The following is a 14,736-nucleotide window of genomic DNA, read 5'->3' as shown; positions in this document are numbered from 1 at the left end:
ACTGACTGGGGGAATGCAATTTTCCCTGCCTTGCCTTGCAGCATCTGAATCTGATAAGAAATAATGGAATGTATTAAATTTTTAGTAAAATTTGCTCAGTTTTGATAGGATTTATTTACAAGAGAGAATAAGGAAATGGAAGTATTCCATTTACCACCAAGCATTGCACAAATACAAAGCTGTAAATTAACTCACTCTCTTAAAATGATAAATTGATCTTATATGAACTAAGAATGGTAAAAGGTTCTTCTTTACCTGCTGAGTAATTTGCCCATGTGGCAGGGATTTTGTATCTCAAGAATAATTTTCTCAGCTTTGTGTTGATCTCATCATGTCTTTGATTGTTTACAAAGACAAAATAAAACAAACGCATGCAAACAACAGCCAAGACTGATGACCAGTGGTTCCTCTCTTGTGAAGAACCAAAGTTTCCATATACTCCCGTGCCTTTTTTTTTTTATCTTGATAAATAACTAAGCATTGTTTTTCATGCTCCCATGCTTCTATCTTAATTAACTAAGAAAAGCTTTTTTGCCAGTTCTTGATTTGGCCTTCCTTAGATTTGGTGTGAAATTTAGAAAAATTTTTTTTTCTTTTATGCTGAAAACTGTCTTTGCATTTTTCCAGAGGACCTCTGGACAATCAGAAAGATTGTTCTTTCATTTTATAAGTAGAAAGATAGGAAGAAAATGTGAGGTTTGTTTGGTGGTTCTATGTTTCTTAATTAACCCAAGCTGTCATAAGAGCCGCATAGGTTAAGTTGTCAAATATGAAAAGATGGTCAACCTTCAATAGGTTAAGATTGTAGAAGCAAAATATTATTTACTTATATACATATTTTATAGCTAGTACACATTTTGCAAAGGCACTGGATATTTGTCAGTGTCCCTGATATGTTTTTAACTCGCAGAGGAAACGATTATGAAATAGTTACGTGTTCTATCCCAAGTGTTAATTTTCCTCTTGTGCATTGTGATGTTATTGGTTACTATAATAAGTTAACGACAGTAATGGTCTCGTTATCAAACAGTTGTTCTGTCTAGTGCTTGCTGACGGCTCTGCTATGAGCTATAGGTGGGAATTTGTACTTTCAACGAGGAAGAGTCTCAGAATCTATGGGGGGAACGGTACCGCTCCGTGGGCTACTTCACTTCAGTGGACAAGTTTGAGAGCAGGCTTCCAAGCGGGCACTGTTAGAAATGCTCAGACTAGACCAGGGCCAGAGGCAGGGCTTCCAGGTCTTTCTTCAGTCCAGCAGCAGATGAAACGATATCTGGTGGAGTGAGACATAATCACCAAGGACTGAATGAACTGATGAGAGAAATTTATTTGGACATTGTTGGTACTGTTTGAATGGTGTATTCTTCATGGTTCTGTGAGGAAGCCCTTTCTCTTTCTTGAGATGTCTTTAAGTCTCAGTGTAATAGACTTTAGTGTGGTAAACTGAAGTGAAGTATTTTAATGGTATCTGATTTTTACTTGTCTCATAGGATTCAGAAATGACAATTTTACTAATATTTGTTACTTGGCAATCTAATTATTGGTGAATAGATTCGTAAGGATCTTGCCCTCTTTTTATCAGAATGTAGTTGGAAAAATCAATTGTGCAACTAATACAACTTTTGAGAGTGATTGTCATTGAATCAGGTATGAATCGCTCACTATTAGAGAGAGGTACTCCCTTGGAAGCCTGTATGAAGACCAATGTAGTTTAAAGCGTACAGAGTCCTCCCAAGAACCTTGGCGTAGAAACTGGCTTACACGGTGCCAGCCTCATAACTTGTGTGGTCGGTCCCCTGCCAGATCAGAGAGCTGAGAAAATTTTGGAATCCAAGAAGAGAAGAATACACCCAGATGCATAGACAAAGGTGAAATCTGTTGGGGAAAGTCTCTTGGACTTGGTCTTCTAGACTCACAATAAAAACATAATTGAGGATTTAAGAATCTAATCCTATAAGAGACACTAAACAAAAAGTGCAGAGAAAAGTTAATTCTCAATCCTTCATAGTTACTCAGTACTGTAAGGCCCTAAATTTGCAGAGCAAACTCAAGAAGACTCGTATTTTTAATCAGGACCCTTGCTGCATTGCATCTCTGAATAATTAGGTTAAACCTAATGAGCCTAGACTTTCTGTTTAAAGAACAATCTGTGGGGATTATTTATGATCAAGGGGTAAGAATATCAGAAAAATCTTCTGAAGAATAGAAATGAGCAGGCGCTACTAGGCGTTTCTTCAGTTCAGTGTAGGCTTTGTCCTTTGATTTTCTGTTTTCTGACCTATTTCATAACTGTAGGGGAAGAGGTCAATATATAGATTATGATATGGTAGAGATGCAGGTACTTCCTGCCTGGTGGAAAAGATGATTTAAAATGTATCATTTATTGCCCCATTGGACATAACTCATTTCGTATCTATTAGAGCAATCGTAGCACTAGTTTTTAAAACTGATTGTAAGCACCTTGCTCTTCAAGTTCCCATTTTAACTGATTTTTAACATTTTTCAGTTTTCCTCATTAATTACTGAGTATATAAAATTTTTGGCACGTGTTTATTTGACATTTACATGTAAGTCATGGTTTTACCTTTTCAAAAATTGTTCTTTACTAGGCCTGAGCAACTGGGGAATGGTGGTGCCATTTCCCCAAGTAGAGCATTCTAAGGAATAAACAGGTTGGGATAAGCATGAGATTATGGAAAATATAAAATACACTGTTTTAGAATATTTAATGCAAAACAGGTCTTTGTTTCCTTGAGAATGTTTATAGTGGTGTGAAGCAAGATGACCTCGAGGCAGACGGGCAGGCCTGACCTAGTTAGCGGCAGAACCGCAGAGGTGTGGAGAGAGGTGTGTGCATGGTGGGGCGTCTATAGCTGTAGACAATCTATCGCCTTTCCTGTTTCCTTAATAAAAAATTTTCTTCAGTTGGTCTAAAACAGTTTTTTTTTTTTTTTGGTCTGGCCTATCTGTTCTTGTGTGTTCTCAGTCTCTCAGTTTTGTCCAGTTCTTCGTGACCCCATGGATTATTGTCCGCTAGGCTTCTCTGTCCTTGGGATATCCCAGTCAAGATCACTGGAGTGGCTTGCCATTTCCTGCCCCAGGAGATCATCTCCACCCAGGGACTGACACTGAGTCTCTTACGCCTCCTGTCTCCTGCACTGGCAGGATGATTGTTTACCACTGTGTCATCCATCTGTACTTACATATTAAACCATGAAAGAGTTGTTTGAAAGCTTTTCATTCATTCTGTGCCTCAAAGAGTTGAACAGTAGTAACAACCATTTTGGGATATTGTTGTTTTACTTTTATTGTTAGGCATAAAGGAAAATAAATAATGTGGAATTCTTTACAGAGGGAAATACATTGTCTACTGAAACAAATTACAAGTTGAGAAGGGAATTCACATTTCAGCAATTCAGAATTTGTCTTTTTTTTTTAGCTGATCATGAATGAAACTGAAAGAGACTATGAAAGAATCTGAAAACATCATCTGCACTGATTATATTGTAGCACTTGGAGTTGTTAGAGATGCTTTCTTCAAGCAGTTTTAGTCTTGTCGTCCACTGGCTTGAAAATCCAGTTTTGTGCAGAAAAAATATTGTGCAAATTAGAAATTAATGCATAAAAATTAATACTGATGAAGTAAATTTAAGAACAAGTGACATAAGTTAGTGACTTTTAAGGAAACTAAATGAAGAAAAACGTGTTTCTCATTAACCTAAGAAATGACCCAAATTTACAAGGATTTGCTAACATTTTAAGTTAAGGTACTGTTTCACTATTTAATTTTATAAATAATAGGTAGTTTCTAGGGAAGGAGAGAATACAGAAGTCAAATATGAAATTGTAGTTTTTCATTTCTTCCTAATTTCAAGCTAGAGATTCTGTGTGAATTGAATTAACTTCTCTGGGACTCAAATTAAGGCCAAGTAGAGGTGAAAGCTTAAGAGTTGGTCCAGTCCTGATGGGAAACCTGTGTGTCCAGCTTCCACTCACTTCTGTCCACTTTGCTCAGGGGTTCTTAACAGAAGCCTCTTCTGGGTGTTAGAATTCTTGAGTTATATGGGATGTCTGGCCCCAGTTGGAGTGTTGTATGTGTGTGTGCATGTGTGTTTATTTGCAGATTTGATACCCTGGGATCTCAGTCTAACCGTCTGTGTCTCTAGCTATATTTTGCCTCTTCACGTCTTCTCTTCTCATTGATGTTTTGCACTACATGCGTCCTATGTCACTGTTTACAGCAGTCGAGGTCTCTTGAGAAGCTTCAGAGACAGTTAGGATCTGCACGTGTTTGCCCAATAAATCCCTTAAGATGCCTGGAACAAGGCAGCGTGTTACCTTTAATGATCTCTTTATCACCCTTGAACAGTAACCTTGTTGGTAAAATAGAGGTTTGGAACCTTCTTTGTTGGTTGGTTTTCTACATTGCTCCACACCAGAGGGAGAGAGCTCAACAATTTCAAAGCCATAATTTAGCCAAAGATGTGTTGCTCTTCTTATGTATTTGTGTTGAGTGTTTATTTCATGTCAGATTAGTAGAATAAATTTATGTGGCTGAGATTTTTTTTTTTTCTGGTGACTTATTTCCACAGGAGATTAAAAAAAAAAAAAAAGATGTGTTGTCCAATAGTAGAATTAGGAGCATATAAAAATTATAGTAATTTAACATTAACTTTTTTTGTGAGCAAATTGTGTGAATATTTAAGTAATATGGAACTGTTACTGAGATTTAGAAAGTATCAAATAATTGATTTTTATTATAATTTCCACTATGTTTCAGTCACAGCACTCAAGAGTACTGAAGTATTTTAATTCTTAATGGAATGCCTTGTATCCAGGATGCTTTGTAGCTGGTTATTTGTTTGTTTGGGAGTCAGATTTTTCTGTGAACATCCCTGATGGCTTTCTGATTTAGAGCTGATATTGCTACTAACTGAGTGAACACAAGGAATTGAGATTGGTAGAGTAGGTCTGAAGAGTAGGTCATATTTCGTGAATTTCAGCTAGATGCACCATACGAAATGGATCAGGTCCCCAGTCCCTGAAATCTGAAATTAGTCATGTGCTTGAGATATTTACATGTATGAGGTAACAGATCCACTGGTGTAAAACAATCAGTGGAATCATCAGAGACGATTAAGTATCATCAAACTGTTTTCCTTTGAACTTTATGTGATTATCACTGAGAATCAGCAAACTCTTAAATCATAATGACAGTTTGAAAAATCTGACTGTCAGCCAAATTAAGAAATAAAATTCCTTGGAAGAGCAATGCAAATTAAGAGTTATTTAAATAAAGATTTAATAACAAGGTGAGGTAATGTGACAAAGCTCTACTATTAGAGAACATTTGAGATGTAGGGTAAGAAAAGCATCATTAACAGATATGATCTCACGCACAGTCAAGCAAAGTCAAGTCTGATGCTTTTGAGCCATCACTCCTAATCATATTGATGACTTTACCCTAAAAGTCAAGTCCTTCTGTGGCACTGATTTGATTTTTATGAATGGTCAAACATCAAGAAAGAGAAGGAGGTGGGGTATGAGGGGGAGAAAGAGTGATAGAGATGGGAGTTGAATTATTATTATTACTGAATTATATATTTGGTAAATTGGATACATGGCTCAGAGTGCAGTTGACTGCCCTTCCCAAGACCCAAGGTTGTGTCTTTCCCATATTAAAAACATGTCTGAGGCTACTCTGTTAACTATTGTGTGTGAAACTTGGCTCTTGTGAGCACACAGGACTGGCTTGCATGAAAGGGAGAAATCAAGGTAAACTATAGAAGATGCTTTGTTCTTTGATAGATGCAAAATAGTTAAGGGAAGAGTACAGTATTTCAATTTAAAAAATCATAGAATTATAGAAGCTGAAAGGAATAGAAAACTTCAGTATTACAAATGGGGCAGTTGGAATCTAGGAGGATTTATTTAATTGAATAAAGATTTGTCTGCCACTGTCTTTGTGTCAGCCATTGGTGGCGATACAAGCTAAATAAGACACAAAATTTTGCCATAAGAGACGTGCGGTCTGGAAGCAGAGTCATGATAGTGTACCTTTACAATTGCAAGTGATCCAGGCTGAAGTAGAAATTGCAGAGAGAAGACTTTCCAGAGGCCACGATCTCAGCCCCCAGGATGTACCCCTGGCGTTCCGGCCTTAAGGAAGAGCCAGAACCAAGGGTAAAGGAGGGAATGCACACCCGCTTTTCCAGGACTTGAAGGAAGTTCAGGCTCCTCTGTGGTCTGTTTCTAAATGCTAGTTAGTTCTCTTGCCTCTGTGCCTTGTAGCAGTTTCTTCATGCATGGAGTTCTCTTTATAACTATCTAGTTTCTCATTGAACATTTTCCACTTTTAATTATTTAGAAGCGATTTATTAATGTTGAGTAAACCATTGTTTATATGTCTCTCCTACTTAGGGTATTTGGGGCAATGATGAAAAGTGGTTTGCCATGTTTATTCTCTTGTTTAGTTTGGCACAAGTGGTCTTCTTCCCTCTGTCACTTCATTCTGCCATCCCAGGAACATTCCAGGTGCAAGGGGGAGAGAGACCCTTATAGGGCTGCTGGCGCTAGCAGTGGGGTTCTTTGGACACTGCATTCAGTGAGTGGGAGCAGAAACCAGGCAATCTGCAACCTCCAGTTCCATATGCATTCTTATGATTTCTGCAGTGAAAAATCAGCCAAATTGTATGAAGTTTTATAAATCTGGTTTTATTAACAATTGAACTTCTCTAGAAGCTAGAATCTTAGGAGTTACGATCTTTATTTTTCCAAGGAGTAAAATGGATCCATTCACTTAAGACTTTAGGTTTAGTCACTAACTCACGTCCGACTCTTGGGACCCCATGGTCTGTAGCCTGCCAAGGTTCCTCTGTCAGTGGGATTTTCCAGGCAAGAATACTGGAGTGAGTTGCCATTTCCTTATCCATGGGCTATTCCCAATCCGGGGAACAAACCAGGGTTTCCATCATTGCAGGAAGACTCTTTACTGACTGAACCACCAGGGAAGCCCCCACTTAAGGGTTTAGTTAGTCTGATTTCAAACCATGAGACCATTGCAGTACTTACCTGGGTTGCCATAAGGAATAGCGGTGAAATGCTGAGAGATGGATATAAAAGACACATTCAAAGTTAATATGCACATAACATATAACTTAAGTATTGAAAGTTAATACTACTAATATTTTAAATAAAACAATCCTTCTCACATAGGATTGCACCTACCAAATCCTTTGATTGTTAGTTTTGCATATGTTTTCCAGAAAAATTTCTGTAAAATATGTTCTATTATGGAGAAGTTAGCTTGATTATTTTTTTTATTACATTCAGTTCAGTTCAGTTGCTTAGTCATGTCTGACTCTTCGCGACCCCATGAATTGCAGCACGCCAGGCCTCCCTGTCCATCACCAACTCCCGGAGTCTACCCAAACCCATGTCCATCGAGTCAGTGATGCCATCCAGCCATCTCATCCTCTGCCGTCCCCTTCTCCTCCTGCCCCTAATCCCTCCCAGCATCAGGGTCTTTTCCAATGAGTCAACTCTTCGCATGAGGTGGCCAAAGTACTGGAGTTTCAGCTTCAACATCAGTCCTTCCATTGAACACCCAGGACTAATCTCCTTGAGGATGGACTGGTTAGATCTCCTTGCAGTCCAAGGGACTTTCAAGAGTCTTCTCCACACCACAGTTCAAAAGCATCAATTCTTAGTCGCACAGGTTTCTTCACAGTCCAACTCTCACATCCATACATGACCACTGGAAAAACCATAGCCTTGATTAGATGGACCTTTGTTGGCAAAGTAATGTCTCTGCTTTTACATATTCTATCTAGGTTGATCATAACCTTCCTTCCAAAGAGTAAGCATCTTTTAATTTCATGGCTGCAATCACCATCTGCAGTGATTTTAGAGCCCCCAAAAATAAAGTCTGACACTGTTTCCCCTGTTTCCCCATCTATTTGCCATTAAGTGATGGGATCAGATGCCATGATCTTCGTTTTCTGAATGTGGAGCAGCTTTTTCACTCTCCTCCTTCACTTTGATCAAGAGGCTTTTAGTTCCTCTTCACTTTCTGCCATAAGGGTGGTGTCATCCGTATATCTGAGGTTATTGATATTTCTCCCGGCAATCTTGATCCCAGCTTGTGCTTCCTCCAGCCCAGCATTTCTCATGATGTACTCTTCATAGAAGTTAAATAAGCAGGGTGATAATATACAGCTTTGACGTACTCCTTTTCCTATTTGGATCCAGTCTATTGTTCCATGTCCAGTTCTAACTGTTGTTTCCTGACCTGCATACAGGTTTCTCAAAAGGCAGGTCAGGTGGTCTGGTATGCCCATCTCTTTCAGAATTTTCCACAGTTTATTGTGATCCACACAGTCAAAGGCTTTGACATAGTCAATAAAGCAGAAATAGATGTTTTCCCGGAACTCTCTTGTTTTTCCATGATCCAGCAGATGTTGGCAATTTGATCTCTGGTTCCTCTGCCTTTTCTAAAACATTTATTACATTAGACTATTTTATTAGAGTATTTTCTTGTATTTTTTTTATTATTATGAACAAACAATTTTTGTTTCAGTCACGGTTTTGTCTATCATTTCAATTTTTGTGTCTGTCTTATTTACACATTTCTCTTTCTTATTATAGTTACACAAAATCAATATCAATTCTTACAGTATCCTTTTAAAAGGGACCCCCACCCCCACCCCCCGCCCCCCAGGCAGGTCACGGGGTTTACACTTCAGCTCCCTGTTGGAAGAGCTGTTTACTATAGTATAAGGACAGTTGGTCTTCCATCTGTAAGTGATTGTTGAGAGTTGTAATTTAATTTTGGCATTTAACTTATTTGTTGTTGTTCAGTTGCTAAGTTGTGAACAACTTTTTTCGACCCCATGGAGTGCAGCACTCCAGGCTTCTCTGTCCTTTACTATCTCCCAGAGTTTGTCAAACTTAGGTCCACTGAGTCAGTGATGCTGTCTAACCATCTCATCCTATGCTGCCCCTTTCTCCTATTGCCCTCAATCTTTCCCAACATCAGGGTCTTTTCCAATGACTTGGCTCTTTGCATCAGGTGGCCAAAGTATTAGAGCTTCAGCTTCAGCATTAGTCCCTCCAGTGAATATTCAGGATTGATTTTCTTTAGGATTGACTGGTTTGATCTCCTTGCTCTCCAAGGGACTCTCAAGAGTCAGTTCAAAAGCATCAATTCCGTGCTCAGCCTTCTTTACAGTCCAGTTCTCACACCCATACATGACTATTAGAAAAACCATAGCTTTGACTATATGGACCATTGTTGGTAAAGTAGTGTCTCTGCTTTTTAATATGCTGTCTAGGTTTGTCATAACTTTTCTGCCAAGGAACAAGCGTCTTTTAATTTCATGGCTGCAGTCACTATCTGCAGTGATTTTTGGAACAGCCCAAAATAAAGTCTGTAACTGTTTCCATTGTTTCCCCATCTATTTGCCATGAAGTGATAGGACTGTATGCCATGATCTTTGTTTTTTGAATGTTGTTTTAAGCCAGTTTTTTCACTATCTTCTTTCACTCTCATCAAGAGGCTCTTTAGTTCCTCTTAGCTTTCTGCCCTTAGAGTGGTATCATCTGCATGTCTGAGGTTGTTGATATTTCTCCTGGCAATCTTGATTCCAGCTTGTGAGTCATTCAGTCCAGCATTTCACATGATGTACTCTACATATAAGTTAAATAAGCAGGTGACAATATAAAGCCTTGACATATTCCTGTCAGGATTTGGAACCAGTCCGTTAAACTTACAGACTTCTTAATACAGCAGACTAGAAGTTTATAAGGACAGAAGTAGGTGACCTGACACGAAGTTTGCTCTGACAAAGCAGATGACTCTGCTCTAAAGCTTTTGTTTTTCTCTAGAAAGTAGATCACCATGCCCTTCAAATACCATAGAAGTTTTCAGACCATCACTTGGTGGCTGCAAAGTCTTGTGGCCAGTCATATTTGAATGAAGTTTTGGCAAATGATGAGAATTCTACCAAAGGACTTAAGAATCAATATCTATAATTTCCTGGTTATACTAGTCAGTTTGACCAAAGTCTTTAAAATGTGCCAAGTGGTTCTATAAAACTTATGTTGATTCCTATTGAATTTTTTTTTTTTTTTTTTTTTTGCTTTACAAGTTAGCAGTTCTGAATACTATTTTATTCTGGATACCTATCATCAGTTTGGGGACCTGCCTCTGAACACATTTATAAGACAGTGCACAATGCATTGATATCTTACTGCATTTGTGGTGAAAGGGAAGGAATGAACAAAGTGGCCTTTTAAAATACTGGCAGAATTCAAGGCCATTTAGTGTGAGATGGAATATTACAATAAAGAGATCTTTGCCTCTGAATGTGAAGGCTTTATACAAGATTCATGGTAGAATCAGTTATTGGAAATAGAAATATCTTAATTCCCCATTACATGTTTTTCCCCAGATAATAGTCACATCTTAGGAAAGAGATTTTAGATAATGATCACCTCTACCATGTCAAATGTATACTGAATTGTCAGTGATTGATGTTAATATTGATGACTGCTTCTAATCAGGCTAAATGGGAAGATGCTCAGATTTAGGATCATTTTAAAATAGCTTTAATTACTAAGTTCTATAAGCAGTTTGGGCAGCCTGGGAAATCAAAGTAATTGATATTAGTTTTTCTAAAGATCTGTGCAGTATTAAGAAGAAGAAAACCTCTTAGGTTGGCAGGACAATGAAAAGCTTAGGGAAGAATTTAGTTGTTTTAGTTAAAAAGGCTTTTTGGATACCTACTAATTATTTGATATATTCAGTAATTTTTTTATTATTTTTATACACTATTGCTATATGATTTAAAGTGATAACAAATCAATGTGTTTACTGTACAGGTAAGACACTTACTGGATTTGAAAGGTATAGACGTTATATTTCAACAAATACCTTCAGACCTGTGTGGGTGGTTGATGCAGGTGATGAATCAGACATAATTCTGGTCCAGTAGGAATTTACACTGGCCCATAGAGTTTATCCAGTTGAACAAAGAATGGAACATATAAAAATTCCTGGGAGGGCTAGAAGTCAAGATTTTATTAGGGTTTAAATACTTTTAAAGTTTTAATTTCATATCATTTCCTCTGCTATGCTATCTAACTGCTTGTACTTTAAAAATTAATTATAATTCTAGATTTATTATATGACAGAATTCAAGTTTAATTCTATCATTGTTTAAAGTAGATGTCCCAAATTAGATATGGCTTATATAAAATAGATCATTTTTTTAAAGAGCTAATTGCTTTCTGTATTAGAAACTGTTATTACAACATTTTAATGTCTGTCTGCCACATCTTGTGCTTGAGGCTGCCAGGTTTTAATGAAGAATTTTTAAATGTTGATTAAAATAAAACTTGCAATATTTTGGTCTGCTGAAACTTTTATCAAGCAATTAACATTAATTTAAATGTAAAGCATCGTTCCTTTGAATACGTATATGTCATGTTGTATATCCAGTCATCTGCCATATATGCTATTAAAAAATACAAATGCCCTCGACACTAGTTAAAACAAAAATGTATGAAAAGAGGAATATATTTTTAGGGAAACAATATGGTTAGTAAGAAGTAGCCACTGTAAAACCTATTCAGTGGTTTACAGGTAATTAGCAAAAGGACTGCAAGACCATGTGGTCAGGCATTATATATTAGCTATTTTTTCACACCAGAAAAAGTTACAAAATTGAGTTTGACTTAATAAACTTAGTGTTAAAACTTTTATTTGTTTATTGCATTCTCTGATCAGCTAGGATATAATTTATAAATATGACAACATTTTGAGGTTATTTTAGGGTATGTTTTAATGTATACATAAAAAAAAATAACAGCAGAAATGTTTTCTTGTATCTGATTTGGGGCAGTAGGAAACCGGTGAAATATCGAAGTATTCTTTTTCCATTTGTTGTGGCCCATTATCTAAATTCGGAGAAGGCAATGGTACCCCACTCCAGTACTCTTGTCTGGAAAATCCCATGGGCGGAGGAGCCTGGTAGGCTGCAGTCCATGGGGTCTCGAGGAGTAGGACATAACTGAGCGACTTCTCTTTCACTTCTCACTTTTGTGCATTGGAGAAGGAAATGGCAACCCACTCCAGTGTTCTTGCCTGGAGAATCCCAGGGACGGGTTAGGGTTAGGGTTAGGCCTGGCGGGCTGCCGTCTATGGGGTCACACAGAGTGGGACACGACTGAAGCGACTTAGCAGCATTATCTAAATTAATGCTGAAATAATTAGCTTTAAATTAGTCATTTGATAGTGATCCCAGCATGGAGTTTTCACATGGGAAAATACTTGTGAAATAGTACAGGGGATACTATTTTAGTACAACTACCTTACAGAGATGCCTTTACTGGAGTTAAAATTAAACATTATAAAGGACTGATGGCGATAACATTAGTTTGAACTAAACTAAGGCTGTTGTTAGTAAAGCATACATTGGATCCTTATCCATGTAAAGGAATACACTGATTGTTGAACTATGCTTAAAAATCTGGTCATTCCAGATTTTTTGTTATTGTATAATAATTACTATATATTAGGATTATTTCTTTCCTATCTTATCTGCTATGAACTAGCTTCTCCATTCAAAACAGGAGCTCTACCATTTCCAAAACCTGATTACTAATGCTTTTTAGAACAGATGACCTTGTCTTCTGTTTCCCAGAAAGAGACTATCACCTCTGAGATGTTCTGTCCTTAATAAGACTTTCTACTTCATCATTTCTTGACTGTTAATTAGGGACAGCAATACCCTATGGATGATGCTGGCTTAATTAAGGAAATGTGTAAGAAAGTATACACTAAAAATCTGGCGCACACTGAGTACTCAATAAAGGATAGTTTTCCCTCCTTCACCTTCAGCGTTATTTCTGTTTGATTTTGGTTCACCATTACATCTCCTCTCTTTGCTTTCTAAAATGTATTTATCTTCAGTGTCTTCTTCACGGTGGTCTAGACAATTATACTGCGGTTTCCTCTGTCTCAGTTTCCAACTCCACTTTGCCCTCAAGCAGCTGTCATTTATTTCCTTTGTGACATCGTCATGAAAACTTGTAGAAAGAATGACCTTTGTTCTCTTTCTTACACTCCCATTCATTCCTGATTTCCTGAAAATCTGGATTCTATTCCACTGTCAAATTTATGTCACCAATGGCTTCCTTCTTGCTTATAATCAAAGACTTTTGTAGTTCTTACATGTTCGATTATGTTTGACCTTATGACATTATGTCCACTCCCTAAAGCCCAGAGCTCAAATATCAATTCCTAGAAATTTTCCTTCGTCTTCAAGACATGTTTACTTCCGCCTTGAAGTTCTCATAGCACTTTCTACAGATTTCTCCTTAGTCAGTTTCTGATGATGTAATTATGTGTTTTTGTCTCAGTCTAGTGTGTTGTGAGTTCCACAGCGGGGACTTTGCCTTATCTGTCCTGAAGTTCCCCCTTCAGGGTATCCTGAATACCCCCTTACGACTAGTATCATCAGGTATATGACACTGGTAATTATCAAATATTTGAAGTTTTTTGACTTGTTCAAAATTTGAAAGGTCAGTTTCTCTCTCTCTCTCTCTTTTTTTTTTTTAATGAATGTTTCCTAGAATATAATGCTTCTGGAGACAAGTGTGATGGTACTATATTTTAATCATCCCATGCTCAGATAATTTTTTAGAATATCCATAGAGTGTTCTAGTTTAGATTTCAGTCATCTGTGAAATAATGAGAGTAGAAATTCATAAGCAAGTATTTCTTCTCTGATTAGTTCAAGAGAGTTGATCTCAAAGGTATTGTGGCTTACTTTGAGGGGAAAGGTTTTTTGAAAGCAAGAAAAAAAAATCATGCTATCTGTGAACGGTCTTGAAAGTGAAAGTTGTTCAGTCATGTCTGACTCTTTGTGACCCCATGGACTATAGCCTGCCAGGCTCCTCTGTCCATGGAATTCTCCAGGTCAGAATACTGGAATGGGTAGACGTTCCCTTCTTCAGGGGATCTTCCCAACCCAGGGATCAAATCCAGGTTTCCTACATTGCCGGAGGATTCTTTACCGTCTGAGCCACCAGAGAATAGTGTAGTCAGTCTCTACTTTTCAAATCATAGCATTACAGAAGTACATTAAAATTGTTTTGTTTAAAATTTCACATTTGTTTTGCCATTAAAAACAAACATGAAAATGGTAACTCCTCCAGTCAGCATGCAAAAAAACAAAAAAAGAAAAAAAAGCATGTTAACCCATAATGTACCAGAAATACCTTGCTCATCATGGGAAAAACGGGTTCTGCATTTTATCTTTGGTCTTAAGTAACACTGCTTTGCTTTGGCAATATGAGTGGGGCTTTTCCTAGCACCTGCTCAGCTGAAACACGTCCTTCATTAGTCAAAATCTGTCAGTCCTGTGCAGTTCAAGACGTGCTTTGAGCTGTGATACAATTTATCTGTTAGAGAAAACAGGCTCCAAGTCTTTCTTGCAAGTTGTTACTAATGAAGCAACTGGAATAAATTTCCCAGTGCTTTTGCCTTTCCTATTTTCATTTGTTACAAAGGAAATTGTCACTTCTTCCTGGGAATATTGAGATCATGATTTTTTAGGGAGACACTGTGGAATGGATAATAATTTTCAAGGTTTTGCAACTTTGTAAGTAAACAAATAAGGTGTATATACATGTATGTATATGCATGTGTTTATGCACATGCACACAAGTGGT

At 37.4% G+C, this 14,736-nt stretch overlaps 1 protein-coding gene across 6 annotated transcripts in view; it reads left to right on the top strand.

Annotated features, from left to right (window-relative positions):
* Window positions 1-14,736, top strand: part of PRKN (parkin RBR E3 ubiquitin protein ligase) — a 1,201,168-nt gene that overhangs the window by 81,041 nt on the left and 1,105,391 nt on the right. The window lies entirely within an intron of this gene.

The sequence above is a fragment of the Bubalus kerabau genome, chromosome 9, assembly GCF_029407905.1.
Source record: "Bubalus kerabau isolate K-KA32 ecotype Philippines breed swamp buffalo chromosome 9, PCC_UOA_SB_1v2, whole genome shotgun sequence".
Lineage (NCBI taxonomy): Eukaryota > Metazoa > Chordata > Mammalia > Artiodactyla > Bovidae > Bubalus > Bubalus kerabau.
This window is presented reverse-complemented; position numbering and strand designations above follow the sequence as displayed.